The sequence below is a fragment of the Pinus tabuliformis genome, chromosome 9 (genome assembly GCF_031772625.1).
Source record: "Pinus tabuliformis cultivar Carrire ecotype Pingquan chromosome 9, CPIR1, whole genome shotgun sequence".
NCBI lineage: Eukaryota > Viridiplantae > Streptophyta > Pinopsida > Pinales > Pinaceae > Pinus > Pinus tabuliformis.
The window spans coordinates 1,458,432,763-1,458,448,258 of NC_142307.1; positions in this window are offsets into that span (position 1 = coordinate 1,458,432,763).

A 15,496-nucleotide genomic window follows, 5' to 3' on the forward strand; every position below is an offset into this window, starting at 1 on the left:
CTCCCATCTGTGCCTTTCTCCTAACCATCACGCAACACATTCACTTCACCAAACTGTCCTTCTGGCAGTGTAGTTTATAGTGCCACACTTCCTTGCAACTTCCTGAAGTAATAAGACTATCCTACATCCATATAGTCATTGCGCAGGGGTGGGATCCCCCCTATACAACTTCAATAATCTCCCATTGATTTTCCTTGGAAATAGCTCCCTGTTCAGCATCACTAGCTGAAATATACCTCCATTTGTAATCTCCTTGATGACGTATGGTCCCAGCCAATGCATCTAAAAATTTCTTGGAAACTTCATAAACTTGCTATAATACATCAATACTAAATATCCAATTTTAAAGGTGCACTGCTTAATGTGGCTATCATGCCACACCTTTTCTCTAGCCTTCTGCACCTGTTGATGAAAGCCAACTAAGAAGCGATCTTCTTCTAACTCAAGTATCTGCATGAGGCCTTCTTCCATTGTATCCTGATCTTCCATCTCCGTAACTGCAAAAATCCTCAAACTAGGCACGATGTACTCCATTGCATCACTGCCTCTTGTCCATAAACCAGCCTAAATGGTGTATGTCCAGTCAAATTCTTATAGGTAGTTCTATATGTCCAAAGAACAACTGGTGTGTGCACATCCCAATCGTTCCTATTCGCATTACATATCTTTTCCAAAGAATTCTCTAGGATCTTATTGAAAGCTTCAACTGTTCAATTTGCTTGAGGATGGATGATATGGCATGCTCTTCTGATGATACATCTGGAACTCTTCAAGCAAAGAAGCAATTGTTTCATTTAGGAAATGCGAACCCCTATCGCTCATCAAAATCGTAGGACAACCAAACCTAGACAAAATGTATTCAAATATAAACTTCGCAATTGTGGCCACGCTGAAATCCTTCACGGGTTGCACCTTAGCCCACCTAGATAGGTATTTTGTCACCGTGATGATGTATCGTGCTCCTGTCTTCTTCCCTGGTGTCTGAATAGGTACCAAAAAATCGATTTCCCATTTGTTAAATGTTGTAACGAGACTTGCGGGTTCAGAGGCAATTCATCCCTTCGCAATGGCTTCCCAGTCCACTAACAGACATCCCATGCCCTACAATATTCCTTGGAATCCTTGTGCACTGTTGGTCACCATAGCCCAATTCATAGGATCTTTTGCATAGTCGCTCTGCTCGCATAATTTCCTCCAATAACTCCTCCATGCACTTCAGCAAGGATACTTTGTCTTTCATAATATGGTACATACCTATGCAGAGCTTCATCTAAGCCCATTTTATACAAGTTCCCTGCAATGACAGAGAAATCCACAACCTTGACCACCAATTTGTTTTCTACTGCGTCAGATATATTTTAGGAGCCATACTTGTAGTTAGGAATTGGATTATATCTTCAAAATGTTCATCTGCAACGACCCAACAAAGAGCTGTGCATCAGGAAATCCTTCATCAAGACTTATAGGTTCTTCACCATTTTCAATCTGCGAAAGGTGATTTGGTCCAACATTTAATCTCCCTAGCTTCACAACTACTTCAAAGTCATACTTCTAAAACAACAATAACCACCTGCAAATCCCCCCCTCCCCACCAACACAGGCTTGTTGACCAGGTACTTCAAAGCAGAATGGTCGGTGTACATTTTGAGGTGCGCACCCAACAAATAATGTCTGAACTTCTAGAGTGCATATACCATCGCCAACTCTTTGTGCTCTATGGTTGAGTAATTCTTCTCCACCTTAGACAATTCTCTACTTGCAATACAATTGGATGGTCAATATCTCCTATGCATGCTTGGGTCAAAACTACTCCTAATGCTATGCAGGACACATCCACATGTATGTGGAATTCCTTCTTCCAATCGGGGAATACTAAAATAGGTGTTGTAACCATCTTTTCCTTTAAAGCATATAATGTTTTCTTGCAATCATCATCCCAACAAAATGTCGTATCCTTCTTCAATAGTTTTCCATGGGCGCAGTGATTGCGCATATGCCTTGATGAACTTCCTATAGTATCCTGTATTTCCTAATGTTGTCCACAACTGTTTTACATTCCTTCGAGGCTCCAAATTGATAATCACTGCAATTTTAGTAGGGTCCACCATCAACCCTTGCTTACAAACAACGTGGCCGAATATTTTCCCATATGGTACGCAAAATATACACTTCTTCAGATTTAGGGAGATATGATACCTCCTACAAGTATCCAACATTAGGTGAAGACTTGCAACATGATTTTTAACTAACCCAAACACTGTCCAATCATCAAAGTAAACCTCCAAAAACTTATGAATAGATTATTTAAAGGCTGCGAAGTACCACCCTAGAAAAAATTGCAGGGGCATTCTTAAATCGAAAGGGTATAACTGTATACTGAAGACTTGCAACATGATTTTTAACTAACCCAAACACTGTCCAATCATCAAAGTAAACCTCCAAAAACTTATGAATAGATTATTTAAAGGCTGCGAAGTACCACCCTAGAAAAAATTGCAGGGGCATTCTTAAATCGAAAGGGTATAACTGTATACTGAAAAGAACCCCATTTTGTAGTGAAGGTAGTCTTACTTCGATCTTCTGGTGCAGTCTTGATCTGGTGATATCCTAAGAACCCATCTATAAAAGAGTAGGATTCTTGACCACCAACCTTTTCCAAGACTTCATCTATGAACAACATAGGGAATGGATCATGTACACACGCATCATTCAACTTCTTTAGATCTACGCAGATTATGATCTCATCCTTTGCCTTATTTTCCTAAACGACCATAGGACTAACCCAGTTCGATTCTTCTACCGACTCAATAATCCCTGCTGCAATCGTCTTATCCAGTTCTTCGTGCACCTTTTATTTGTACTTAGGATTCAACCGATATGGTCACCATTTTACCAGCTTCACATTTGGCTTCAGATTGATCTTCATAACACCCAGATCACCTACTATCCCCTTCAAATAAGAGAAATTTGTTGGGAACAAGTCCTGATATTCCCGTAATAACTCCACGACCTTGTCAATTGTATCCTCATCCCAGTAATCACCTATATTCGCGAACTTCGGCTGCGCTTCCGACCCAATGTTCACTTGCTTGGTTTTTAATGGTTTGGAAATATCAGGAACTTCTACCTTATGCCAAGTGACTTTGCGTTGTCCCTCTGACTCAGGGATATTGATATTCCTGGAATCATCCTCACCTTCTTCTGTGGTAACATTGTAGCACTCTAGAGAATGGAACAACTGCATACTCTAGTCTGGTTGTACCCATGTGACAGGCTCTACATGCGTTCTGAATATTGCAGCCTTGATTTATTGTAATGCTTCATCAATACATTCGAATCCATCCTCAAAACTGAATTTTAACAGAAAACTTTCCTTCAGAACGTCCCCCTCCACAGTTCCATGTCGCAGCTCTATTTCTAAATACTAGTTGATTGGAATAGTATCCAAAGTGTAGCAGGATATATGTACCCATTGAGGCGGTGGTTCCTCTCCCCATGCTTTCCTCCAACGAGCCAGATGCTTGCGCGGATAATCCTTCCCTATACATTTTTCAGTAATGCGGGGTTTGGCATATCAAAACCACAACTTCATCATCCTTCGGTACTCCTTCCAGTCCATAAAACTGTTCTTATGTGTACTCCACCATCTAGCAGGCGTAGTCCTCAGCGCGATGTCCAATGCCTGGAACCAATGCTCCTCCGGTACATCCCTTTCAAATGAATTATGAAGAAACAAATTTACATCTTCTAAGCCATCATAATATGGTAAATTGTACACCGAAGTAGATATACAACAGATTGATTTAGTAAGTATGTTACATCGCAGCATTAACACTTCATGCAATCTATTATTCCAATGCTCAAGCTCCTCATTCGAATCTGAATTGCAGGGGCTATCATTTTCCTAGGTAATTTTTCCATCCGCTGTAGGGTTGATCCAATCCTCATTCCATGTAGTGAGCTTATAGATCTTCTCAATATCATACTCCTCATAACAATCTTAGACTAGTTCAGTATACCGTGCACCCTCGACTGGATCCAATGGAAAAATGACTCTTAGTTCCTTCTTCTCAAACATCATAATTCACTTCTTCAAGTTGATGACCACATGTTGGAAATAATACTGAGAGGGGGGGGGTGAATCAGTATTAGCAAGTCAATAATATTTCTTTTCACAATCAAATTTACATAAGCTACTTCAGTTAATGAAACTTGCGTATATACGCAACTGTAGTTAAGGAAACTCGCGTATATCCTGCAGACTTATAATTTAGTTAATTCATCAGATGTTGATCTTTAATCTGTGCATCAGAACCATATAACAGTAACCAGGTACAGTAAAAACAGAGCAAACAATCACACACAAGAACACAAGATATAAGGTGGAAACCCAATGTGGGTGAAAACCACCTGTTGCAATTCATCTCTATCTTCTTTTAATAAGAAACTTCTTTTTACAATATTTCTGTACTGGTGCAGTCCTTTACCAATACGCAGGCTTCTACCTGTAGAAGGCTACAACCTTCTCTCATTCTCCAGCTTCTCTTGGAAGGGAGTTACAACCCCCTAGCTCTTGTACTAGCTGATGTACTAGTACGTAGGTGTTGACCTACAGAAGGCTACAACCTTCTCTTTTCTTCCACGGACCACATTTCATAAATTTTTAGACTGGATCCATCAATAACATTAATCAAACATCAAAATATATCTGCATTAATTAATCTCCTTTGCACCAACCAAAACTGGATCAAAAAATCACTTCACTGAATGCTGTAACCAGAATACAGTAGGAGTAACCAGAACCCAAGCCAGAACCTAGAACACTGCAATAGCAAACAGAAGTAGCTAAAACATATTTTATGAGGTGTACGCTACTTCAATGTGTTGAAACTGCGTGCATACTCACTTTTCTCAGGACGGATCTGCGTATACGCAGTTTTGAAATGTCGAACCGACGTGTATACGTGCCTTTGCTATACTGAACCTGCGTACAAATCTGTAAAAGATGATTTAACCTTTACCACTATTCAGACATCAGATATACCTAGATCATCAGATTTACAGATTATGACATGCGCCAATAAAAGATCAAATTCACATAAAGATACTTCTCTTCAAGCCTAAGATCTTGACCCATCAATAGAACTTATCCTTCTTCAAGCGCTCAAGTTCTTCCTTGATTCAGATCCAGCTATGCACCATAACCCAATGACCAGTATTATAGATCTTGCTCTTAATTAGATATTCAATTCTTGAGTACCTTTGCCTAATGATCTTCTCCTCCTTTTATAGTCTTAGACCTTACTCAGTACCATGGTCCAAAACCACTTAGAATCAATACCTTGGACCAAATACTTGGGGTCAACACTTCGGACAAGATACCTTGGATCAATACCATGGGTCAAAATACCAAGGACCAAATACCACGGACCAAAATCAAGTTTTCCAACATATACGCGCTTTTCCTTGCGTGGAAGTGCATGTATACGCATACGCGCCTTTTGGTCTGCGAACCTGCATGTATACGTGGTTTGGTCAAGGGGAACCTATGTATATCTCTTTTTCCTTCATTCTGAGAGCCTGAACTGTGATCTGTCATCTGAGTGAGTTGCCATCAAGGACAACTCCTGTGTCATAGCGCTAAACCTGTGTCATAATTCCAACAATCTCCCCCTTTGGACTTGATGGCAACCCCAAGTCACTCTCCCCCTTTGTCATCAAGGGCAAAGGGTTATGCTCCCCCTGAGTACATGCTGAATTCTCTGATATGCTGACGTGTGCTGTTCATGCTCCCCCTGATTGTAAGTAAGGTCTGCAAAAATATGTTCTACAAGAAGAACATGACTCTATAAATGACCTTCCTATCACCAAAGACTCATACATACTTCCATCTCCCAACCAAGTGGGGATATACCAGAAGTTTATACATGATAAAACAAGAACATTACATCATCCATCCTAGGCATAGTGGGGAAACAAAATAGGTCGTTAGATGACCTTGATAATAAAAGATATACATGACATAGAGACAAAATATCTAAAACAAGATAGTTATCAGCAACTATCATCAACAACATTTGTCAAACACCATCAGCAACCATGATCTCCCTCTGCACCTGTTCCACCTGAATAAAAAACAACTGTGAAATTATACCAAGATATTCTAAGATAATGCCAACAATGCATTGTTAGAAGTATATGCTCCCCGTGAACCTGTGCCAGATGGTCTCTATTAGACCCATATTAGACTCTTTTCATCTTGAGTGTGGCCCACTATTTTTCTTCAAACCAACATATACGCGTCTATATCCATAGCAACCAGTGTATGTATGCGGATATGTTTCATGAAACTTGTGTACAACTACTTTTCTCTGGAACAGATAAGTGTCAACAACAAGATGATGCATCAACTACTCCCAGCTTCTGTCTGAGGTATTCAAATGTCTCTCTGGGCAGTGGTTTGGTGAATATATTAGCAACCTGTTCCTTGGAGGGAACATACTCCAATTTGACCTTTTGTTCAAGCACTTGTTCTCGGAGAAAATGATATTTGATAAGTATGTGCGTGGTCTTGGAATGCATGACTGGATTATTTGAAATACTGATTGCACTTGTATTATCACATAGAATGGAGATGGGTGGAGTACATGTGATCTGAATGTCTTGCAATGTTTGCATCATCCAAAGGAGTTGTGTGCAGCAAGATGCAGCAACCACATATTCTTCTTCAACTGTAGATAATGCAATTGAACTTTGTTTCTTGTTGATACAGGACACTAATCTAGAACCCATAAAGAATGCCCCACCACTAGTGCTTTTTCTGTAATCCACGCTTCTTGCCCAATCTGCATTTGTATATGCATGAAGTGTAAGATCTGTATCTCTAGGATACCATAAACCAAAGTTTTGTGTTCCTTGAAGATATTTGAAAATCCTTTTGACTGCCTGAAGGTGTGCTTCCTTTGGATTTTCTTGGAATCTTCCAACTATTCCCACTGCATGCATGATGTCTGGTCGGGTACCTATTAGATAAAGCAGACTACCTGTTAGCGCTTGAGATTTCACCCTAGGCTGAGGAAGGTAAACCTTCAAGGCAACATCAAACCATTTCACTTCGTAGCTAGCCCTACGAGGTATGAGAAGGCTCTCTCGGGTCAAACTTGGTGGATTTCTCAATGAGATGAGTTTGACCAATTAGGAATAAGGATTTTAGGCTAGTAAACTGATAACGGGATTTGATTTAAAGTTTTTGGGTTTTTTGGTGGCAATTTGGAGGGAGTGCAATTCAGGGTGCGGGGATTGAGCTCAGTTTTTGCAGGTGGGTCTTTGGGGCAAGGTAGGAGTTTATGCTGATGCCTTTAGCTAAAAGAGATGATCAAGGAAGAAAGAAGAGAAGCTAAAGAGGGCGAACAATGAATTCGAATCCTCTCTAGACAGTGGAAAACATAAATTTTAAACAAAATTGAAAGCTGAGCATGGCATGCATGAATTCAAACTTTATCACTTCTTTTGTTTAAATAGCAGCAAGAGATTAAGAAATGGAACACATAAACAGACTTACAATAACAGTAGGAGACACACCATCAACATAATAATCCACAAGAATCCACAATGAAGTCTGCAAAAGCCTGGCCTTCCTTTTCCTCAAATTGCAGAAAATACAAGTCAAAAATACAATAGCACTTCTCCCTCTAGAGTCCAACCCTGAAAATGAGAAAGAGAAGGCATAATATAGAAGGTCAAACCTCTTCCCCCACCTCTAGGGGTCGAGCTCAGCTTCCTAGGAGCTGTTACAACTAATTCTAAATCAGTCACTAGATAATAGGCCAGCACAACAACTTGCCTCTAAAAGTTAGGAAGCCTATCCATGCATTAAATATTAACTTTTTACATCAAAGAAGCTTCTAGAAGAGGTAAAGAAGAGTAAAAGTATCTAATGCCATAAAATTTACACAAGAATCCATCAATTACATGCCTAAATAATCAACCCAAGTGAAAACTGTGCTTAGCTGGCCGAACTGGTCAAAAACTGGCAAATTTTGCTTGACTGGTCGCACCTCTGGCTTGACTAGTCGCACCTTTTGGCAGCGCTGTTTGAGGGCCTTCCCGGAGTCCAAATCAAGTGCAGGATAGCTCGTTGGAAAGGTCTGGAAGTCTACTTTCCAACCCAACCAGAATTTCTGAATTTGGAGTTGATTTGACCCCTAAAAAATCAAATCTCCCAAGACTGCTTTCTGCAACTCAAAAAAGGGGCAGAAAGTCAAAATTTGGCTGTATTTTGAGCTTTTGGCTGCCCAAATCTTCACAAAATTTGAAACCCTTCCATAGGAAAGTGTAATTTTACAAGAAAAATCCAACCATGTAGAGTTTTCCCCGTTCTGAGCTGTATCGACGACTCGTCTCGTACGGGGTGAGACGAGTCGAGTGGCCAAAACCTGTAAAATTCCAAAAAAAATGCCAAAAATGCCTCAAAATCCTCAAAATTTCTTGGTTTTGCTGCTAGAAGAAGGCTAGTCAGTATCATGGTGAGTAAGAGAGGCCTTATCCAAGATACGGAGCGGGTTGGTCTTTTTCCTCCTCTTGCGGGCCTCGGACAACTTCCTTTGGAGTATCTTCATTTTTGCCTTGCAAACGTGCAACCTTGCCCAGTAATGGTTCTTCATGTTTCGTAGCAGCCTTTTGTCCCGGTTGGCTTTCTCTAACAGCCTCTCCAAGTGGGCATTCACCTGAATGAGCATGGACTCCCGGTCAGCAGGCAATGGGTCCCCAGGCCTCCTACGGTTCAAGCCTCTATTACCACGGATCCTCCATAGCTCGTCAAGTTCTTTCTCCGCCTCTAATTGTCTGTTGCGCTGCTCCAGATAAGTGATGGTCCATTGAGCCATTTCGAGCTTCTGCTGCAACACGAGGTTCTCCTCCTCTCTCTGTCTGATAAGCTCATAAAAATCAGAAGAAGGAGAATGAGCATCAAAATCAATGAAATCATGACGTGTATCGCCAGCTCTCTCATCCTCAATCATGGGCTGCTTGCCCCTCTCTGCTACCTGTGCTGCTGTCGGCAATGAGGCCCCTTCCACCTGGTGTGGAGATAACACTCGCTGATCTGATGATGACGACGAGACCTCTTCCACCTGATGTGGAGAAAATACTCGTCGAGCTGCTGCAAACAAGGTCCTATGACCCCTCTGATATGTACACTGTAGTGGGGAAACAACATGTGTAGGCACAATAATCTCTGCCTGGCGTGATGGACCTCCCTCCTCATGAATGATCTGTGGCTCTGGCTGACCTCTCTGTGGCTCTGGCTGACCTCTCTGTGGCTCTGGCTGTGGCCGTGATGTCGCTGTAAAAACCTCATGAGAAATGAAGTCTGCCCATGAAATGCCCTGCTGCCTCAACTGATGGGAAACAATGAGCTGAATGAGACCATGATGGCACAGACTCCTATGCTGCTGGGCTGGGGTCCGCCTCTGAAATACGGATGACATCCTCTGAAAGTCCTGGCAGAAGAAAACCGGGATGTTCATCATCCTCACCCTGGTAAAGTGCATCAACATGCGAATATGACAAGTGGAGACCAGTGAAAATCTTCCGTCACATGTAAAGTATTGCATGATAAGCTTCATGATCGAAACATACTCTGCCCGGAGGAATCTGGAAGGAAAGATTCCTGACAAGTGGCTCACAAATGAGGGCCTGACATATGGCTCAAAAAAGATAAAGTCCAGCAGTTTGCACTTGGGCCACACTTCCCCTACATTCGGTATCCCGGTAGCCTCTGAAATCATCTCTGGAGATAACACAAAATTCACCCCTGCAAGAGTGACCTGCCCATCATGAAGGTGCAAAACAAATAAACGTGCCAACTCACTATGATGCTGAATGTGAGCAAGCCTCTCACAGAACTGAAAACATGACATGTACCGAAAACCGTTCATTGCCAAAGGACAAGCCTGCAATGCTGCCAAAGAAGTAGGTTCCTGTCTCCTATGATGACCACCCCTCTTAGGAACCCTCTGCTGTACCACCACTTCTGTAGCTGATGAATGGTCATCACTAGGCTCATAACTCTCGGTGTCTGACATGGTTTTGGAACCAGATGAGCAAGCTGAAAGGTAAATAGAACTGCTGCCTCTGCCTGAAATATGCTGAGAAGTATGCTGTTTTCAAGGGGAAAAATCATAAGGGAACTGTTAGGGGAGGGATTTTTAATAAGGAATGGGAAATAAAAACAGGGATTTTTAGGGAAAATTCACAAAATGTAACACATACCATCTTATCATTTTTAAGAAATCATTTGCAACGAAACCATGTATGATAGGGACCAAGGGAAAGAACATATATGACAGGGGGTATGGGGCAGCATTATCCATTTGATTTTTATCCTTTAATGAAGCAAACTCTGCTATCTGGACAGGATTCATATGCATTTAGTGATAAGGGAAAGAGAGCTTCACTTGTATTTTTATCAAAAGGAGATTTGACAACTTCAAGTGAATGATAAAAAAGGGAAAACAGAGTTTATTTTGGGCAGCACAACAACACGATTTTATAGACCAAAAACACAGCAATATGTCCATTATGAATATATACACAGCTGCAATCTTTGATTTTTCTTTTTATAAATTTCATAACAGCAGCTTGCCTCTTTTTTATACCCAATAATATCTTTGTTTTTCATATTTGGGTCATTTTGGCATTTTTTTTTTATTTTTCTTTTCATATCAATTTTTATATATATATATATATTTTTATATTCTTTTTGTTTTATTTTCTTGCTGCAGGTCCATGTAATTTGCTTGCTGTGGGGAAGGAGAAGGGAAATTTAGGGTTTGTGGGAACATGAAGGATATTAGGGTTTAGCGAAGAAATTTGGGAAGGGAAAGATTTTGAAGGAATATGGGATGGAAACCTTGTATTTCTGGCAAACGATATAAATGAAATAATAAGATAAACATGCAGCAACATTTGTGAATTTAATTGCCAAGGGAACAAGGATGGGATAAGAGGGATTTTTACCTTGAAAAACAAACAAAACCCTAGCAGATTTGCCTACATTGACAACATTTAAATTCACCATTTATCTTGCAAATTTTTGAAGAAGAAAACCATGAGACATGTCATCATTCACTTATTCCTTGTTATCACAGATGAATTTGGAGCTTACCTGGTCGATTTAGCAATTTGGGAGGGCGATTTGGGTGATTTGGCACGTTTCTTGGCAAACCCAGCTCGACTAGTCGCACCCCTCTGACTCGTCGCTCCAGTTCAAAAATTACACTGTGAGAGCAGCTCTGACTCGTCGCACCTGCCCAACTAGTCGCACCTCCAACTCAACTAGTCGCTCCTCCAGAAATGACTAAAATCGCAGCCAAATCGCCTTTCTTTGCTTCTCTTTGTGTCTTGCAAGTTTGTCAATGCATAATGAGGCCATGAAGAGGGCTTTTTGGTCTTTATAGGTCCACATTTTAAAAAAAATTAAAACATCAAACCCACTTTCAAATGTTGCATGTTTTGGCATTTAATTTAACACTGTTTTTTAAGTTGCACTTTGCCTGAAATTGATTTTTTGAGTGTTTTCACTTGGTTCTTTTTGCAGGTTGATTCTCTGATGGATTCTGAGGAAGAAACCAGGGTTGTTGCCGGCATTCTGAAGATTTTTGAAAATTTCCTTTATTGTTGCCATTTTCACATGACCTTGGGTTTAAAAACAGAGTTTTTAAAACCAAGGTAAAAATAAGCTGTAGCAGATGAAAACTATCAATAAAACGTAATTACAAACCTCCTTCTGGCTTGCTGAAGACCATCAGACTTTTGACTCATGACCTGGCAATGATTTTGACCGAAACCCTATACCTAGACTTGGAATTTCAAGACAAAAATGAAACAAGTGTGACACAAGGTTTTTTCAAATGGTATGACCTGATTCCAGCAAAGCCAAGAAGGGAACAAAGACCAGCCCTCCATTCAGTTTTATGGCATGCCTAGCGGGATGCAAAACTGACACTAATGAGACACCTACCTATGCATATGCAAAGAGCTATTGATCACCGATGGAGGGCTCAAGACCGACACTAACACTACCAATCATGGATCTGTAGGTTGGTTGATGTACTGATGCTGATTCATCATTTGCGTTGAGGCTGCATCCTGTTACCATAGGGGTACATACTGGTTTAGAATCTTTCATGCCATATTTCTTCAAGATCTGCTTGAGGTACTTGGTTTGTGATAGAAAAATACCATCTTTATTTTGTTGAACTTGTAAGCCAAGAAAATATGTGAGCTCACCAAGCAGGGACATTTCAAGTTTTTTTTGCATTACCAAAGCAAAGTTTTGACTTATGGCTTCTTCATTGCTACCAAAAATGATATCATCAACATACACAACAAATATTAGCAATTTATCATTGTCAATTTTTATATATAGATTGCTATCAGCTAATCCTTTTGAAAAACTTTGTTGATGAAGGTATTTGTCAAGATGATAATACCAGGCCCTTGGAGCTTGTTTTAGACCATAGAGTTGAGTCTGCATACAAGTTTTGGATCATTTCCAAGGATGAATCCGTCTGGTTGCTCAATATATACTTCTTCTTCTAGGTCTCCATTAAGAAAGGCAGGTTTCACATCCATTTGATATACTTTGAACTTCTAAAAGCTAGAAAGAGCAAGGAACATTCTTATGGATTCAAGTCTAGCAATAGGTGCAAAATTTTCTTCAAAGTCTATACCTTCTTGTTGAGCATACCCTTTACAAACAAGTCTAGCCTTGTTTCTAATAACTTCTCCATTTTCATTCAGCTTGTTTTTGAATATCCATTTGGTTCCTATGACATTCTTATCATTAGGTCTAGGAACCAATTCCCAAGTATTATTTTTTTCAATATGCTCAAGTTCTTCATTCATGGCCTTGACCCAACATTCATATTTGCATGCTTCATTTACATTTTGCGGTTCGACAGAGGAAAGCAATGCTAGATAGCTTGAAGCTTCTGTAATAGTTCTTCTTATCTGCACACCTGCCTCTTTCTGCCCAAAAATTTGAGTCTCTGGATGATTCTTCTGAACATACCTAGATGGAGTCTTTTCTTCTACCCTTATCTATTCTTTTGGTGCCTCATTGGTTTCTTCTTCAGAATTAGTTTGATTCGATGTGGAAGGATAGTCCTCATCTTCTTCATAATCTTCAGTTTTTACCTGCTTTGGATTTTTGCCTGCTTCATCAACCACAACATTAATACTTTCAACAATTTTCCAAAGTCTTTTATTATCACACTTATATCCTTTACTTTGGGAAGAGTAACCAAGGAGAATGCCTTTATCTGCTCTAGGTTCAAACTTGCCAAGTTTTTCATTAGTCCTTTTGATGTAACATTTGCTTCCAAAAAATTTGAAGTATTTTACAGTAGGAGTCTTACCATACCAAAGTTCATGTGGAGTTTAAGTGCTATTTACCCGGACATTTGTTTTGTTGAGAATAGTGATGGCAGCAAATGCAGCTTCACCCCAGAAGGTTGCAGGAGTTCCAGACTCATCTAGCATAGCACGAGCCATTTGTTGAACAGTTTTGTTCATCCTTTCTACTACTCCGTTTTTTTGAGGAGTTCTTGCGGTAGAGAATTCCCTTCTTATTCCATGTTCTTCACAGAAGTCGAAGAATTCATCCGAGGTAAATTCCCCTCCTCAATCGGACTTGAGGCATTTGATTTTGTGATATGATTCATTTTCAACCAAAGTTTTTAAGGCTTTGAACTTTTCAAATGCTTCATCTTTGTGCTTTAGAAGTCCTATCCAACACATTCTATAAAAGTCGTCAATGAAAAATATAAAGTCTTCTTCTCCACGAGGTGAATTTTTCCTTGAAGGACCACATAAATCAATATGAACAAGTTCAAGAGGCTTGCTAGTTGATCCTTCCTTTTCTGGGAAATGTGCTCTGGTTTGCTTACCAAATTGACATGATTTGCATATTGTATTTTCTGGAATTCTGATGTCAGGAAGATCGCGAACAGCCTGGAATTTTCATTCTTTCCTTATTTGAGGGAAGCTTAGATGCCCCAATCTTCTGTGCCATAGCCAGTGTTCATCATTTTTGCTTAGATACCTCCCTTGAGTATGTATAAATTATTTGAAGTTCTTATGCCTTTGATCACTGTTTCTCCTGTATCAAGCTCACGAACAACACATCCATTTGATCGAAATACTACTTCATTTCCTTGATCACACATTTGACTGACACTCAATAGGTTATGCTTAAGACCATCTACATACATAACATTCCCAGCTTTAACTTTTTCTTTTAAGAGAACGAAGCCTTTACCTTTTATGATTGCAGGATTGTCATTACCAAATGATACCTTCTTTTCCTTTTCTAAGGCAATATATGATTGAAGTTTTTCTTTATCACCTGTCATGTGTTTCGAGCATCCACTGTCGATGTACTACTGATTTTCTTGTCCTTCTGCATACAAGGCTATACCACATCTTTCTGTTTATGATTCTTTCTTTCTCCATGTTTTGGGACCCACTGAAGCTTGCTCCTTCTGAGATGTTTGCCGAAATTTACTCCTGCATTTAGAATCTCCATGATCGAAGTTGTTATAGATAGAGCATTCTATTTCATTTTCAAGAGAAGAAAAGTTATTGTAGGTCCTTTTCATGATCCCAGTCACAGTCCTTTGATTTCGTGCTTCTCCAGTCATGATGGTTTTGCAAGCAACACATTGAGTAGCTTTGTGTCCAAAGTTATGACATGAAAAATATTGACCATTAAAGAAATTCCTGCGATTATCAAATCTACTGACCTGATGATTGTAGTTTCCATTGACATTCATTCTTGAAGCAAATTGAGATTGATTTACCTGTGGTTGGTTATAGCTTCTGTTCATCCTTGAAGTATATTGAACCCGATTTACCTGATGATATGCTTTATGCCTTTATTGACGATTGTTAACCTGTTCACTTCTCCTTGTTGCATCAAGATAGCCTTTTGAGGTTGATGGCGTCTGTGCTTGAGATGTTTCTTCAGTATATCCAAGACCTGTCTTTATCAGAGGAGAACGCTGCACTTTGATAATTTCATCTAAAGTTTTTGATCCTTTTGCAAATCTAAGATTGAGAGCTTTGTTTTCTCAATATCTTTTCTTAGACCCACAATTTCACATTCTAACTTTTCATTGTGTTTTTCCCTTTCAGAAAGTTGGAATGTCAGAGTATCTATAATCATACTCTTTTCTTATAAACAGATTTTAAGTTTAGAAATTTCTTCATAGAGACCATCTTCATCTAAAGCATCTAGGAAATCTTCATCTTCAAAAGCCATCAAAAGTCTATAATCATTACCATATTCATCTTCATCACTATTTGATAAACCATCGCTATCTTCATGTGTATAGTAGGTCTTCTTAATTACATTCTATTTTCTATTCCATTTTTCCGGTTCCTTACCTTTATCAAGCTTATTTTTATGAGGACATTTGGTTGCATAATGACC